The sequence below is a fragment of the Pinus tabuliformis genome, chromosome 9 (assembly GCF_031772625.1).
Source record: "Pinus tabuliformis cultivar Carrire ecotype Pingquan chromosome 9, CPIR1, whole genome shotgun sequence".
Lineage (NCBI taxonomy): Eukaryota > Viridiplantae > Streptophyta > Pinopsida > Pinales > Pinaceae > Pinus > Pinus tabuliformis.
Genome location: NC_142307.1, coordinates 739,356,124 through 739,371,821, shown reverse-complemented (window position 1 = coordinate 739,371,821; position 15,698 = coordinate 739,356,124). Strand labels below are relative to the sequence as shown.

Sequence of the window (15,698 nt, the reverse complement as noted above, 5' to 3'; positions counted from 1 at the left end):
GTACTAGCTTAGATACTAGTACGTAGGCGCTGGCCTACAATCTTCTCTCCTCTAGGTACCATGTTTCATCAATTTTCATACTGGATACACTGAAGCACATAATCAAACAATCTTCTGAATCACCCAATCACCAGATCCATACAATGATATTATGAGAGTTATCAACCAGATCTAGTACATAAAGATAAGTCATTAATCATGCTGTTATCTGAACTCAATACCAGTAACCAAACATCAGTTATGCACCCAAAACCCTGCAGAATAGTCAAAGGCAGTTAAAACAAATTTTAAGCAGGGACCGCAACTTCACTGGTATAGATCTGCGGATATCCGTACTTCCACTTGCTCCGAGCCTGCGGATCTCCGCACCTGTACCTTCTACCTGTCTGCGCACCTCCGCATTACGTCTTCTGCTTCTCTGCGCATCCCTGTGCAGATCCGCACCTGCGCCTTCTGTCGCGCCGCGTATCTCTACTGTGCCTCCGCACCTGCGCCTTCTGTGGCGCCGCGTACCTCCGCACCTGCGCCTTCTGTGGCGCCGCGCACCTCCGCACCTGCGCCTTCTGTGGCGCCGCGGACCTCCGCACCTGCGCCTTCTGTGGCGCCGCGGACCTCCGCACCTGCGCCTTCTGTGGCGCCGCGGACCTCCGCACCTGCGCCTTCTGTGGCGCCGCGTACCTCCGCACCTTCACCGTGTTGCGCCTGCGGTCCTGAGGTTATAGGTGCTTTTCAGACTTCAAGCATACCCCAGTTTATCAGATCTACAGATCTGATCTTGCGCCAAGATGATCTCGACCCATCAGAAGATTCGCCTTATAGATCTAGACATTACTCACCAAGAGATCATAGTATTTCAGATCAAACTCCCATAAGATATTCAACCCAAGCATACCCTAGCCAAATGATCTCCTTCCTCTTTTATAGCCTTAGGCCTTTCACAATACCACGGGCCAAAACCATAATAACACAATACCGATGGGCTAAATACCAAGGGTTAAACATAAGAAACCCCACGTGTGCTTTTCTCTGCATGAAAGTGTGTGCACTTTAGGACCGCACCTTTTGTTCTGTGATCCCGCGAACATATCCACAGCCTTTGAACGGAGTACCCGCGGTTCTAGCCTAAGACCGCATCTACTGAATGGTGCTCCTGCGTACCTCTTATTTTCTTCATTCTTAGTGAGTTGATCATCAATCTTTGCTACTGACCTGTTGTACTGGGATCTATCACCTGTATAAGTTGCCATCAAGGACGACACTTTAGCCATAATGCCAACAATCTCCCCCTTTGGACTTGATGGCAAAGCTTACTTGTGAACTGTCATCTGATCCCTTTGAGCTGTTCGGCACCTCATGCACTCTGTCAGATCTGATATCTCTTCTGTAGTAAGATGTTCTTTTATGAGTGGGTTTCCATCAAGTACAACACATGCATCATAATGCCAACAATCTCCCCCTTTGGACTTGATGGCAACAACACCAAATCACTCTCCCCCTTTGACATCAAGGGCAAAGGGCGGACCAAGATATTCTCTTCCTTTGCTGACCATACTCCCCCTGAGTACCTGCTGAAATCTCTGAATGAGCTCCCCCTTTGTATATGCCATGGTGCACCAATTTGTCCATGCTCTTTCTGAGAACATGCTGAAATCTCTGCTCTGCTAAAATATGCTCCCCCTGACTGTAAGCACGGTCTGCAAAAAGATGTTCTACAAGAAGAACATGACTCTATACATCATAAAAGACTTTCCTATCACCAAAAACTCATACATACATCTATCACAGTGGTGATATACCAAAAGTTTACATATGATAACATAAGAGAATAACATCATTCATCCCAGGCATAGTGGGGAAACCAACCTAGGCCATTACATGACCTGAAGAGATCTCATCAAATGACAACCATGAGTCTTGCTATGACCTTTACATCGAATGATATACATGACATATATAATAGAGCCCAAACACCTAAATAGAATCATCAGTAATGACACTGTATAGTATCTGTCAACAGCGGCTTGCATGAATCATCAAGGTATGTCCATATCAACTCATCCTTTTGAACAGAATTCTGTATATACAGAATCATTCACATTCTAGCATATGAGAGAAAGACCATAGCCATCATGAACCAAGTATCATCAATTGGGAATATCTGCATCAATCAACATGTCATCATATAGGTAGGAACTCATCATCATCAAGTCTCCATCAATGCAATAATCAACCATGTATCCAGCCAACAATCTTCATCCATAATAGGAATCCTGCATCATATGATCTTTATGTATATGATGACAGCAGCATATGAGAGACTCATTATCAAGAGAGGAAGATGTGTATTCAAGCTTTGTACTTCTCCTTATCCTTATGAAGATCACCATGTAAGCACCATAAAGAATCAACCATAAATCTGATCAGAGTGCCAACTATGTAAACCCAAGAAACATATGAGATGGACAACTTATAACCATATCACATCATTTAGCCAAATAAGCATCATCACCAAGGACTATTAACCATAATGCCAACAATGCATTAAAAGCATATGCTCCCCCTAAACCTGTGCCATCTTGTTTACCATCAGATCTGATCAGCATAATAGTAAGAAGTATCAAGATATCATCAATATCAAATCATCATCAACAAAATACAAGCAAATCATAACTGATCCTTTTCCTGAACCTGTCCTTACTGCCTTTCCTCAAACATATACGCGATTGTGCAGTAACAAATTCGCGTATATATGCAACTTCCCTTTATCAAGCTTGCGTAGGAGATTGAAGTTTTACACTTCCGGCTCCCTCTGTTATGTCTGTATGATGTGCTGTGCCGCCACTTTCTAACTGAACTTCCTTTTTCTTCCATATCTTCAAGTGTGACGATGTTTTCTCCTTTTGGTGTGATGTCCGTGCTTTGTTCCTGCATTCCTTTGCTATATTTTCAAGCTTGTTACATGCATAACATCTTACATGTTTCATATTCCTTTTGTAGCAATCAGAAGCTTTGTGACCAAACATATTGCAAGCAAAGCAATATCCATTAAAGTACCTTGATTGAGATGACCTTTCTACATGATGATCTTGAACCCTTCTTTTTCTGCATCTGGCTGCAACATGTCCAAGATTATGACATACATAACATTCAACATTATTCATAGGAGGAGTAAAAGATTTTCTTTGAGGAATTTCTTTCCTTGGTTGATGATGAGATTGACCTTTCATCTCTCTTATCTCCTTGTTGACCATTTTAGATTTCTCTTTAGAGTTCCTTGCCTCACCTTGTGAACTAGATTCACCTTCAACAGATCCATGAAAGCCAAGACCAGTTTTGATAGCAGGAGACCTTTGACTATTAAGAATATCATCCAAGACTTTAGAACTATCTTGAAATCGTAAAAGCTTATCCTTTTCTTCTAATTTACCTTTCAAGATATTTACCTCAACCTGAAGCTGTTCTTCCTTTTCCAGATACTGTTTCTTCAAAATTTCTTCAGATTTTCTTCCTTCTTCCATTTGTTGCCTTAGATTGAGTATCTCCTTTCCTTGTTCTTCATTCACATCCTGCTGCATTTGACGAATCTTGAAGGCACATTCCAGCTGGGATTTTAAGCTGATGATTTCGTTGTCTTGTTTTTCAATTGCTTGGTGTAGATCTTCATTCCGCTTCTTTGATTCTTCAAGATCTTCCTTTAGTGAGCGGATCGTGGCTTCAAGACTTTCATAATAACTGGATCGATCTCTGAGCTCCTTGATTGTTGTGTTCTTTTCAATGACTTCATTTCTTAGAGATGTTGCTTCAACCTGCAACTTTTGATACTTTTCCTTGAATAACTCTCGATGAGCTTTTTGTCTAGTAACAGCTTCTTTGAGAGCACCACTCTTTATGTACAGAAGTCTTTCTTGTTCACTAATTTTGTTTGTCAGCCTGTTAAATTCTGCCTCTATTTGATATCCTTCTTCCTCACCCATAAGAGCACATTCAGTTGTTTCGTTATCACTTCCATCTTTTCCAAATGGATAGATAGCTGGAACATCAGAGGATAGAAAATTCATACCTGATAATTCATCTTCATTCTGAAATGATTCTGAATCTGAAGAGCTTCTTATACCTAATCCCCAATCGATTCTTCCACTCTCATAGTTCTTATGAGATGTCTTCTTCTTCTTAGGTGCTTTCTTCTTAAGCTTCTTTCCCATTGTTCCACGGATCTCCTTCAAGCGATCAAGCTTCTACCAAAGGACCTGCTCCGATACCAATTGTTGGAAATAATACTGAGAGGGGGGGTGAATCAGTATTATCACATTAATAAAACTTTTTCATTTCCATATTCAGATTCATATATGCTACTTCCACAACTAGTTAGTTGATCCTTAATGAGTGCATTAGAACATTATCAACAATAAACTGGTGTAGTAAAATAGAACAGATCATCACACATAAGTCACACACATGAACACCATGATATAAGGTGGAAACCCAATGCGGGAGAAAACCACCTGCTGCAAGTCATCTCAATCTTCTTCTTAATAAGAAAATCCTTTTACAATATTTTGTACTGGTGCAGTCTTATACCAGTACAGGAGCTACAACCCCCTTTACTCTTGTACTAGCCGATCCATTTACTAGTACGCAGGCTGCTACCTGCTACAATGCTCCAAATATCTCTCTTAGCTCTTGTACTAGCTTAGATACTAGTACGTAGGCGCCGGCCTACAATCTTCTCTCCTCTAGGTACCCCGTTTCATCAATTTTCATACTGGATACACTGAATCACATAATCAAACAATCTTCTGAATCACCCAATCACCAGATCCATACAATGATATTATGAGAGTTATCAACCAGATCTAGTACATAAAGATAAGTCATTAATCATGCTGTTATCTGAACTCAATACCAGTAACCAAACATCAGTTATGCACCCAAAACCCTGCAGAATAGTCAAAGGCAATTAAAACAAATTTTAAGCAGGGACCGCAACTTCACTGGTATAGATCTGTGGATATCCGTACTTCCACTTGCTCCGAGCCTGCGGATCTCCACACCTGTACCTTCTACCTGTCTGCGCACCTCCGCATTACGTCTTCTGCTTCTCTGCACATCCCTGTGCAGATCCGCACCTTCGCCTTCTGTCGCGTCGCGTATCTCTACTGTGCCTCCGCACCTGCGCCTTCTGTGGCACCGGGCACCTCCGCACCTGTGCCTTCTGTGGCGCCGCGGACCTCCGCACCTGCGCCTTCTGTGGCGCCGCGGACCTCCGCACCTGCGCCTTCTGTGGCGCCACGCACCTGCGCTTTCTGTGGCGCCACGGACCTCCGCACCTGCGCCTTCTGTGGTGTCGTGTACCTCCGCACCTTCACCGTGTTGCGCCTGCGGTCCTAAGGTTATATGTGCTTTTCAGACTTCAAGCATACCCCAGTTTATCAGATCTATAGATTTGATCTTGTGCCAAGATGATCTCGACCCATTAGAAGATTCACCTTATAGATCTAGACATTACTCACCAAGAGATCATAGTATTTCAGATCAAACTCCCATAAGATATTCAACCCAAGCATACCCTAGCCAAATGATCTCCTTCCTATTTTATAGCCTTAGGCCTTTCACAATACCATGGGCCAAAACCATAATAACACAATACCGACGGGCTAAATACCAAGGGTTAAACATAAGAAACCCCACGTGTGCTTTTCTTTGCATGAAAGTGTGTGCACTTTAGGACTGCACCTTTTGTTCTGTGATCCTGCGAACATATCCGCAGCCTCTGAACGGAGAACCCGCGGTTCTAGCCTAAGACCGCATCTACAGAACCGTGCTCCTGCGTACCTCTTATTTTCTTCATTCTTAGTGAGTTGATCATCAATCTCTGCTACTGACCTGTTGTATTGGGATCTATCACCTGTATAAGTTTCCATCAAGGACAACACTTTAGCCATAATGCCAATAGTGTATTAGGAATTTGATGAACCTAAGCAACTGTGTTTTGTCTCTCAAAAGCACCCATGGCAGTCCAAGCCTTAAGGAATGATCCAAAATCAATATCAATATTATAATTTGTGCTAGTTTAGTCTATAATTGATGATGATGTAGTCTATAATTGCTAGGTTACATTGTTGCTTAGTCCTTATTTCAAGGATTGTTTCTACTTATGGTATGATTTTCCCTTCTTTATTTTATCTTTGGTATACTTCCCAAGTACAAATGAATAACATGGTTATGATCTTGATTAGGTGGAAGACCCTTAGGCATTAATCCAAATAGCTTGCGATGATTGTTAACAACATTATGGATATTCCCTGACATAGATGATATTGATGTTTGAACATTTAGTGAACATAATTGTGTTATTACACCCTACTTCCCCTTTTGAGTAGTTTTTTTATTCCATTAGAGATTATAAATTTAGATGATTTCCCTTGGATGCCTCTAAGATCAATTTCCTTTCCTTTTGAGGTAAATCTTATGAAGAGATTTGAAAAATAAAGATCATTGTTCCCAATGATTGTAACCATTGGCCCTCTGATACAACATTAGCACCACCCATTTGTATTGTTGATCCAAGTGGCTCTAGAGAGGCTCAAAAATCAAAATCTTCTACTCTTAGTGAAATCAAGTCCAAGTCATAGATCTTGTCATTTTGAATCTGGTGGCACAAACGACACCCAAATCTGTGTTCATATATCTAACTTATCATAATCAAAAGTTCACAAGTTAAAACATAAAAGTGAGACCCTTAAAAGCATACATAGTAGTTGACTGGCCAATTAGCCAATAACACATGGAAGTCCATCATTCACTTTTATCCCTGAAAGAAGACAAAAAAAATAATATTAAATAAATCTTATATAAAAACAAAACTATTTAAAAATGGTTATTAACCATATAAAGTCAACAACCCATTAAACACATATAATCCAACTCATATGAAACCCCCAATTCAAAAGAAAAAATATTAAAATAACTCATGGTGGGTTGCTATAATACCAACGTATATATCTATTAAAAATGTCCATGGGCGCCACTCATAATCTCGTCTATCCTTCCAAGACATCAGAGTCAATCCTAGACTTTAAAAGGTGATGTTCCAGCTCAGGGCTTGATGGTACTCGTGTATTAATTATACAAGTGGGAGTCATGGTACTTGTGTAGTAAATATAATATTCAAATTAATTAAAACCTTAATTATAAAATTCAAATTTATTATTCATGTTTATATACATCTTTATTAGGATGATAATAATTTCTTAATTTAATCAAAGAAGCATAGAAACGTAAATTTGTTCTGAATGACCATTCAATTTGGTAAATTATTTAATAGAAAAAAAAAAAAAAAAAAAAAAAAAATTACCCCGTCAATACTAATAATTTTTTTTAATTTAATCAACTAATAATAATTTTTTAATTTAATCAATGAAATTTTTTGTTGTGAATGTGTATTCAATTTAGTAACCAATTTAATAAAAAATAAAGTTATTTTTCTTGGTCAATTAAATAGATAAATAAACATCACTTAAGTTTGAGAGAAATGTTTAACATAAAGAAAAATGTGTAGTAAGGGATAACCACATTATCACTTCCATTGAAATGACCTAAGACAAGATGCACCTATAGATATGATTTAAATTCAAGTTGCACCCATAGATGCTGGAATTGAGTTGGGTTTCAATCTCTTTCAAAAATGACATCGCTTTTTTGAAAGTTTTTGTAAGCTGCTTCTGATACTTGCTTATTTCACAGTAAGGCTTATGGTAAAAAAGAATGCATCGTCGGAAATGTTCTTGTATCCAATAATCTTAGAAGCTAAACCCTTCCCATGAATCACTTTGGTTTTAAACACTCAGACCATAGTGGCTATATGACCATTAACAAACTTTGATGAGTCAAAATTTTTCTTGATCCGATGATTAGAGTGCATTTGAAGAGGAGGAAGCTAAATTTTGATTAAGTTTAAAACTTTTATAAATTAAATTTTTAAAAAAGACAAAAAGAAAGAAAAAAATGTTTCAACACACAATGTTCTATTCAACATTCCCTTCTCTCAATTTACGAGTATGCTAGTATATTAGTGAACTTGAGAGAAATACATAAAACCGTTTGAGTGATTATAATATATGTAATGAAAGATAGAAAATTAATAGATAAAGTTCTATTCAACATTAGAACATTCCCTTATCTCACTTTACGGGTATGCTAGTATATTAGTGAACTTGAGAGAAATACATAAAACCGTTTGAGTGATTATAATATATGTAATGAAACATAGAAAATTAATAGATCAATTCTTAGAGAAGAAATTGTGTCTCTCCCTAATTGCTATCACCTTGTGTCTGTTGCCTCTCTCTTATGGCCTTCTTCTCCCTTGTCATACGAGTTTTTCCTACCACTTTTGTCTTCGACGGATTGAGGTCAGTTGAACATTGAAGGATACAACATTGCCCAACTATGTTTTCTATTGCACTATAAACTTTGGGGTAGGCCTTTTCATAGAAGTTCGGTGCAACTCCGCATCCTACAAATACATAAGCAAATACCCAGAAACTCGCAACTACAATAAAAAAATTTCTAACGGATTTGTTTGTTGCATTTCTTAATACTGACAAGAAGGCTCTATGGGAGCTATTACAATTGTAGTCGGTAAATAAGACAAAGTATTGTAGCTGGTATTCTCATCAATAATTTCACATGCCATACTGCAAAATAATTTTTTATATAAAATAGTAACATGTTTCGAAGCCCACTTATAATTAAATGACATTTTATCTCCATACATTGCCTAGATCATGGAGGCATCCTTGTCATTTCCAATTTTCATTCGTTGGCACTTTCACACCTAGCTCATCGATGTCTCTTCCATGTTTTTATATAAGTTGTACTATAGTAAACTAAAATGTATGCACATGGTCATGGTCATAGCATATTCTTTCAATATATTTGTCTCTAAAACACCATCATCATCATTTATAATATTACGATAATGTGTTATCAATAAAATTCTTAATTATTTAATATTAAATTTATTGAAAGTTATTAGTTAACACTAATTATTCGTCACTAAGTAAGTTTAAAATATCGAATGATACTCATTAATGCGACAAACTTATTTTGAATAGAATTAAGTTCAATAGTCAATGTATTATAAACATTCATTCTATTACATACAAACCAAATCTTGTAATTAGTTTAACTACCAATTAAGTTATCACATACAACTTTGGGTGTTAGATACCCAATTCATTATTTACTTCATTATTATTAATTTTTCTTTATCATTATTACAATAATTACATCATAAATATTGACACATTGTAAATGCAAATTTCCATTTAAAATGTAAAAATATTCCTAACATTAATTATTTTCATTCCGATGAGACTTGTTGGCAAGGGGAGCCAGAGTTTGCCAAAGATGAACCCTCACAATCATTATTTCTAGTAGGCTAAAGAGCCTTACAACAAAAGAAGGAAACAAAATATCCCACATACAGACAACAAAATATCAAGGAGGAGGATGGGGAAGAACTACATGAGGTGCAACAAGAAATCCAACCCGTTCATGCATGTGGCAGTCGATGTGTTCAAATCGGGCTTCTAGATCATGAAGACATTCGTTGGTTCGAAGTTAGCTCCGACGAAGATTGTTCAGCTACTATAGAATCTCATTTTGGCTAAAATGAATGTCATTCATGTAAGCTACCAGTTTGTTACGATTCTCATACCTATGCTCTATGAGAATGTCCATGTTTTCCTGAATTCTTATAAAATTCTCTGCGATGGACTCCAAGGAAGTCGTAGCATCCACTCATCCTCAGGAACGATATGGAGCATGAGCCACCACACCTTCACGATCATCCCCTGCTGAATTACCTAAAGATGGACTTTGACTATTGGCCTAACGACCTGCAAATACCTGATGTCCACCCCCATGGCGTGGCCACCCTTGTTGGTGCGACATTTCCACCAAACAAGAGAAGTTTATGAACTGGAGCTGAGAGGGATCCCCAAGAAACTAAGCTTAACAGAGGAAAGAATGCCAACATGAGGCACTGTGGGGCCAACCTTTCCTTAGAGCGCTAGACCCTCAAAAGGATGAAACCCTGAACAAAGACGCAAAGGTTGCACACCACACTAACCCACTGACAACAACACCTTCCGAAAATAAAATGAAAAACTTCCAATCGTGACTGTCACCCACCTTACCAGAGAGTCTACCCATGAGGAATTGACATGGGCTAGCGATAACCTAGAGCAAATAGGGAGCGAGAGATAGAATTAAGCATATACAAACCCAAAACAATGAAAGAGGTGGCCATGAGAGCCTGACCAAGATAGAGAATATAAAAATGCTAAGTTAAAGATAGAACCAAATAGAAGCCAAGACATTATCCAGGGCATGAGAAATTGTAACCCTTGACCTAGACACCTGAAAACCCCTTTGGGTGAACTACCAATGTCGGCCTCGTTGGCCCAATTCCACACTTCGTATCAAAAATTGAAAATATCTAAGAATTCAACTACTTCACAAATTAAGAACCAACCGGGGACTCAAAAACAAGATAGAGGGGTTACCTTGAGTCAACAGAGGTCAAGGCCATCTTGAAACCCATATTCAAGATTAACTATGGTGCTCATAAATTCCCAGCCAGGATCGTTGCAATGGAGGAGCTCGCCTCTCAAATTTGTGCCAGAGTCCCAAGTGTTGATTTGAAAGGTGATGTTGAGCCACATTAACACAAGACATTTGGCCACTACGCTTCTCCAGTTGAGCCAACACCCAAGCGAGAACATATGGTTCCCGTCAATGGCCTTACTTATCTCCCCACTCCCAAAACTCATCAGCCAAGTTCTAACAATTAATTCCTTATCTAGAGCAGCATTTAACATCTGGTAACTTGCTTCTGGAGAAGTCGAACAGTAATGGTATCGTTGCCTTAACCCATACTTTACTACCCACACATCAACCGCGTGTGATGCGGGGATAACTCCGAATCACTATTTCCCTCTGTTTTCCCACCCCCATCAGGGGAGGAGTAATCTTCGTCTATTAGTCGGGACAATGTTTTCAATTTGCATGGGTCCAAGTCAACTGAGTTCAAAAATTCATGCCAACAAGTGGAAAAACCTTTATGGTGTGCCATCGATCCCTAATTCGCCAGCCAATAAACAACCTTATTGCTAGATCACAGAAAGTGGGTGATGGTGATATACAAAAAACTTTCTAAGATGGCCTTTATCTACCCTACCTAAGATTCTAGACACCGACTTCAGACTAGTTTGGAAGGGGGGGAGCCATCTATAAGCTTTTGAATCATATGGATGATAATTTTCGAATCTCTGACAATTTGAATCTTTGAGCGTCCCAGTTTGTGCGTAAGATTAAGGTGTTTCTCCATGACGATTAACTTTGTGACATTGTTTGAAGTGATACCACAATAGCATGTCGCTATATACCCACTGGTGAACCCAAGGAGTCTCGTAACACACCTCCATATCCATCTTGTCCTAGCTTTCCTTTGGAGGCCCCATCGAATTTAATCTGCACAAAACCCATCAGACGCGTTATGAAAACTAATGGACAGGAAACTAAAGCTTCATGCTTACTAGTTTCTTGGTGGAATATAATTTCACGGGACAAAATGATCTATGCTTTAAGAGGGCTGGCCTTCGAGTCCTCATCCCCCCATTTCTCAACCAAAATGGTTTCCCGCAAGCTTTCCTTCACTAATTTCTAGATGGTGGGATTGAAGGATTGTTGATCTTGGAAGATTGTGCGGTCTCGTTCCTTCCATAGTTTCTAGAGGAGGAATCCCAATACCAGGTTCCAAGCTCTATTAAAAATCGGGTTCTTATAGTGAAATCTTTGCAATTGTCAATAGTAGCTAGTAGATCTTCTCGATTTTGATCAAAAGGTCCAAACAGAGTGGCAACCTTTGCCCACACCTCTTCTGCTACCGAGAATGTATTCAGCAGGTGGTGCATCATTTCCACATGGTATTTAAATAGGAGGGCATTAGGATGGGCCAATAAAACCTTTTTTGAGAAGCCAGTCCCATGTTAGGATCCGCTTATGCCCAACAAGTCATAGAAAATGAGATAACTTCGACCATAGTTTACAGTTCCATACTTTGTCCCAAATAATTTTGCACGACATGTTATGGATGTTGACATGGATAAGATATTCCTCTCTAATGGAGAATGAGCCCGTGGGAGAGTATCCCCATCAGAGTTTGCCTCGGTCCTAATAAATTGGGATGTGTCTCTCATGCAACTGTTGATTCAAGGCCTACAAGTGTTATAGGGATACCTCCACCTGCCAGTCACGATATGTTTTCTGGGACCTCCATTCAGTCCGATTGGTGTCCACTTTCCAGTAATATGCCACTTTTCCATTGCTTCTCTGATACAAAAGCACCTTGATATCTAGTAGGGAATTGTCCATGTCTAAGTGAGGTAGTTTCTACCAGGATTCCTCCTAGAAGAGGGTGGATGAACCATCCCTGATTTCCCAGAAGAAGTGATCCTGAATACGGTGGTTGTTGTGATAAGCCAGATTCTAAATGACAGACCCAGACTGATTGGAGGGATACTGCATGAGAATTTTTTGAGACCTTCCCTGGCCATACTTTTGAGTCCATATTTGCTTCCACTGCTCTGTGCCTCCTTGTACCCAGGTTTGGCAATTCATGGTAATGTTCAAGTAAACGTGACATTCTCTTTTATCTTTCATTTTCATCCTTTTACTTAAATTTTTATCATTACCATTAAATGACTCAGGATGTTTGAGAGTGGTTCCAACTTCATTAGATTTCATATGGAGAAATTATAATTTTAGATTTCACTCAAAATCCAGCAAACTTAATAGTTTTCAGGATTTTAAGATTGGGGGGATTGCAATGTTTCCATTGGATTTTGTCATGTACGAGGGTATGGAACTAGTATTTAATAAATAGCGCCAAGCCCTCTATGTACTTTGATGTTAGTGGCATTAGTTATCGAGCTCCTCTATCATGAACACTAAAAATGTACCCATCATTCAAACAAAATCTTGACATGACATGCTATGTTTTTTCTATCTTATTTTAATTCCTAAATGGTTAAATTGATGATGAAGACCCCAACATAGGAAAATGAAATAAAATACTGATACTTATCCTTCAAGCGATCCTTGCTTCTGCCTTTGTTCTTTCCGTACACACACCGGAATAGTTTCCACACCCGAAAAGAACCCAATGCTTTCGCTTCTCTTCAATCATGTACACATACACACAATGTACATCATAACATATACACCCACTCATGGCATACGACACCACACAATACATACACCTACACCCAGTATACATCACAACACAAACACCTACACTTGATGTACAACACAACACAATACATACTCCTACATCCGGTGTACAACACAATGCATACACCTACACCCAACATACAACACAAAACATACACCTACACCCGGTGTACAACACAACACATACACCTACACCTACACCCAGTGTACACCACAACACAACACATATACCTGCACTTGATGTACAACACAACACATACACCTACACTCGGTGCACACAACAACATAATACATACACCTACACCTGATGTACCACACAATACACGTATGTACATAGAGTACAACACACGAATACACATGTCATGATACAATGACTACACAATGCACATAACATAGTACCATAGGTACATAACACAACATGTATGACGTACACAATACCACATGTACAACATGTACACAACACCACTTGTACAATCATGTACATAACACCACATGTACACAACACCACACGTGCAACATGTGCATAACACCACATGTACACAACGTGCACAAAGTACCACATGTACACAACACCACTTGCACAATGTGTACATAGCACCACATGTACACAATGCCACCTACACAATTTGTCCACAACTCCACATGTACACAACGCCACATGCACAACATGTACACAACACCACTTGCACGACATGTACATAGTTCCACCTGTTAGCACCTAAATCTGCCCTAGGCTGAAGGAAGGCAAAATTCAGGGTAACCACAAACCACGCTCAGTCTGGTAGCTAGCCCTACCAGAGCAGGAGAGGGCTCTCTCCGTGTCACTCTCAGTGAATGGACAAGCAAGAACAATCTGAGATGACTTACAATGAAATATTTACCTTAGGCTAGTAAGTGAATAGGGATTCTGGAAACAATTTTCATGAATGACCGAGCTTCTGGGATGTATATGGGACTACCGCTCAGCGAAGAAGAGAGAATTGAATATGAAGGCACAGATTATTCCATGAGGCAAGGTAGGCGGAAAGAGCAGCAATTTCGGTTTAAGGTAACGCGGAATGGAAAGATTGTTGAAGAAAGTGAAAAGGGCATAGTCGCATGAATCCTTTTCAACAGAAGAATAACACTGCACATGAAATTTTCCCACAGGCAGAGCAATAAAAATTGAATTCTACCTAATCTCACTCAGAAAATTTCACTGAAATGAAGCATGAATTGAAATATGGAACATAACAAGATACATATGAAACATAAGAACACATTTGCTACACTCACAACCACAAGAATCTCATGAAACAGAGCCACTGCCTTTCATTAATTCTCTGTCAAAATTACACAGTGGAGAAACAGAGTTTCTCTCCCACAGTCTCCCAAAAGTTACAAGCCAGCCAACCCTTTGCAAATAACTTGCATACAATATATAGAATGTGTGAGGAAGAGATAGAACGCCTAGGGGTTGGGAAGTTACTCGAATGATTACAAAATGGAGCTGGAGAGCCAACCATCAGCTACAGGTGCAACGCTCACAAGCATGACATTTGGCTGGGGTGACCCTTTGCATTCCTTTGCCACTTGGATGGATGCCAATCTGGAGAAAAAGCTCTTTAAATGCCACCTTTGGTGCCAAAAAACCGAATTGTAGAGGACCGGGCCCACTTGGAGAAGTCGCGAACCGAAATTTCGCGAAACGGAAGAAAATTGGCAATTTTTCCTCTGTGCGCCGCGCCTTTTTCTCTGTGCGTCACGCTATTTTGGGACCTGTTTTGGGGCACTTGCAGGTGTCCAAAATGTACCCAAGTGGGCTTTCTTGAAAGCTTGTCCTGTTTACTTTCTAACCCCACTAGAATTTCCAAATTTGGTGCTCATTTGCCCCTCCAAATCTTCATTCTCCCAAGGTTGCTTTCTGTGTGTCAAAAAAGTGGCAGAGAGGCCATTTTTGGGTGTTTTTTGACCTTTAGGAGACCCAAATCTTGTCAAAATTTCTTGCCCGAACACCAGTAGTCGTGATTTTCCATGCTGAATCCAAAAATGCAAACCATTCCTCGATTGGAGCCCTAGAATTTTAGCGTCGCGCCAGTGGTGCGGCGCACAGGGAGGAATTTCCTGTTTTTTGCCCAAAAAATCAATATTTGACCAAAACTTCCCCAAATTTGCTAAAATTTGGGCTAGAGGTTCCTTATGGGGTGTCATGCTGAGCCAAGGAAGCCTCAGCCAAGATTCTAAGCCTATCTTGCTCTTTTGCCCGTTTTTCCCTTCTTGTGGCTTCCCTCAGTTTTGCTTTTAAACTCCTTATCCGGGCCTGTGCACTCATGTTTCGCACCCTGTAACGAAAAGTCATGTGTCTCAGTAGAGCAAGGTTCTGATCGGCTTTGTCCAGCATCCTCTCCAACTGCATGTTC

At 39.7% G+C, this 15,698-nt stretch overlaps 1 pseudogene; it reads right to left on the bottom strand.

Moving 5' to 3' along the window:
• Window positions 1–12,441, bottom strand: part of LOC149150818 (putative disease resistance protein At4g10780) — a 39,476-nt pseudogene extending 27,035 nt beyond the window's left edge.
• Between the last annotated feature and the right edge of the window lie 3,257 nt (window positions 12,442–15,698).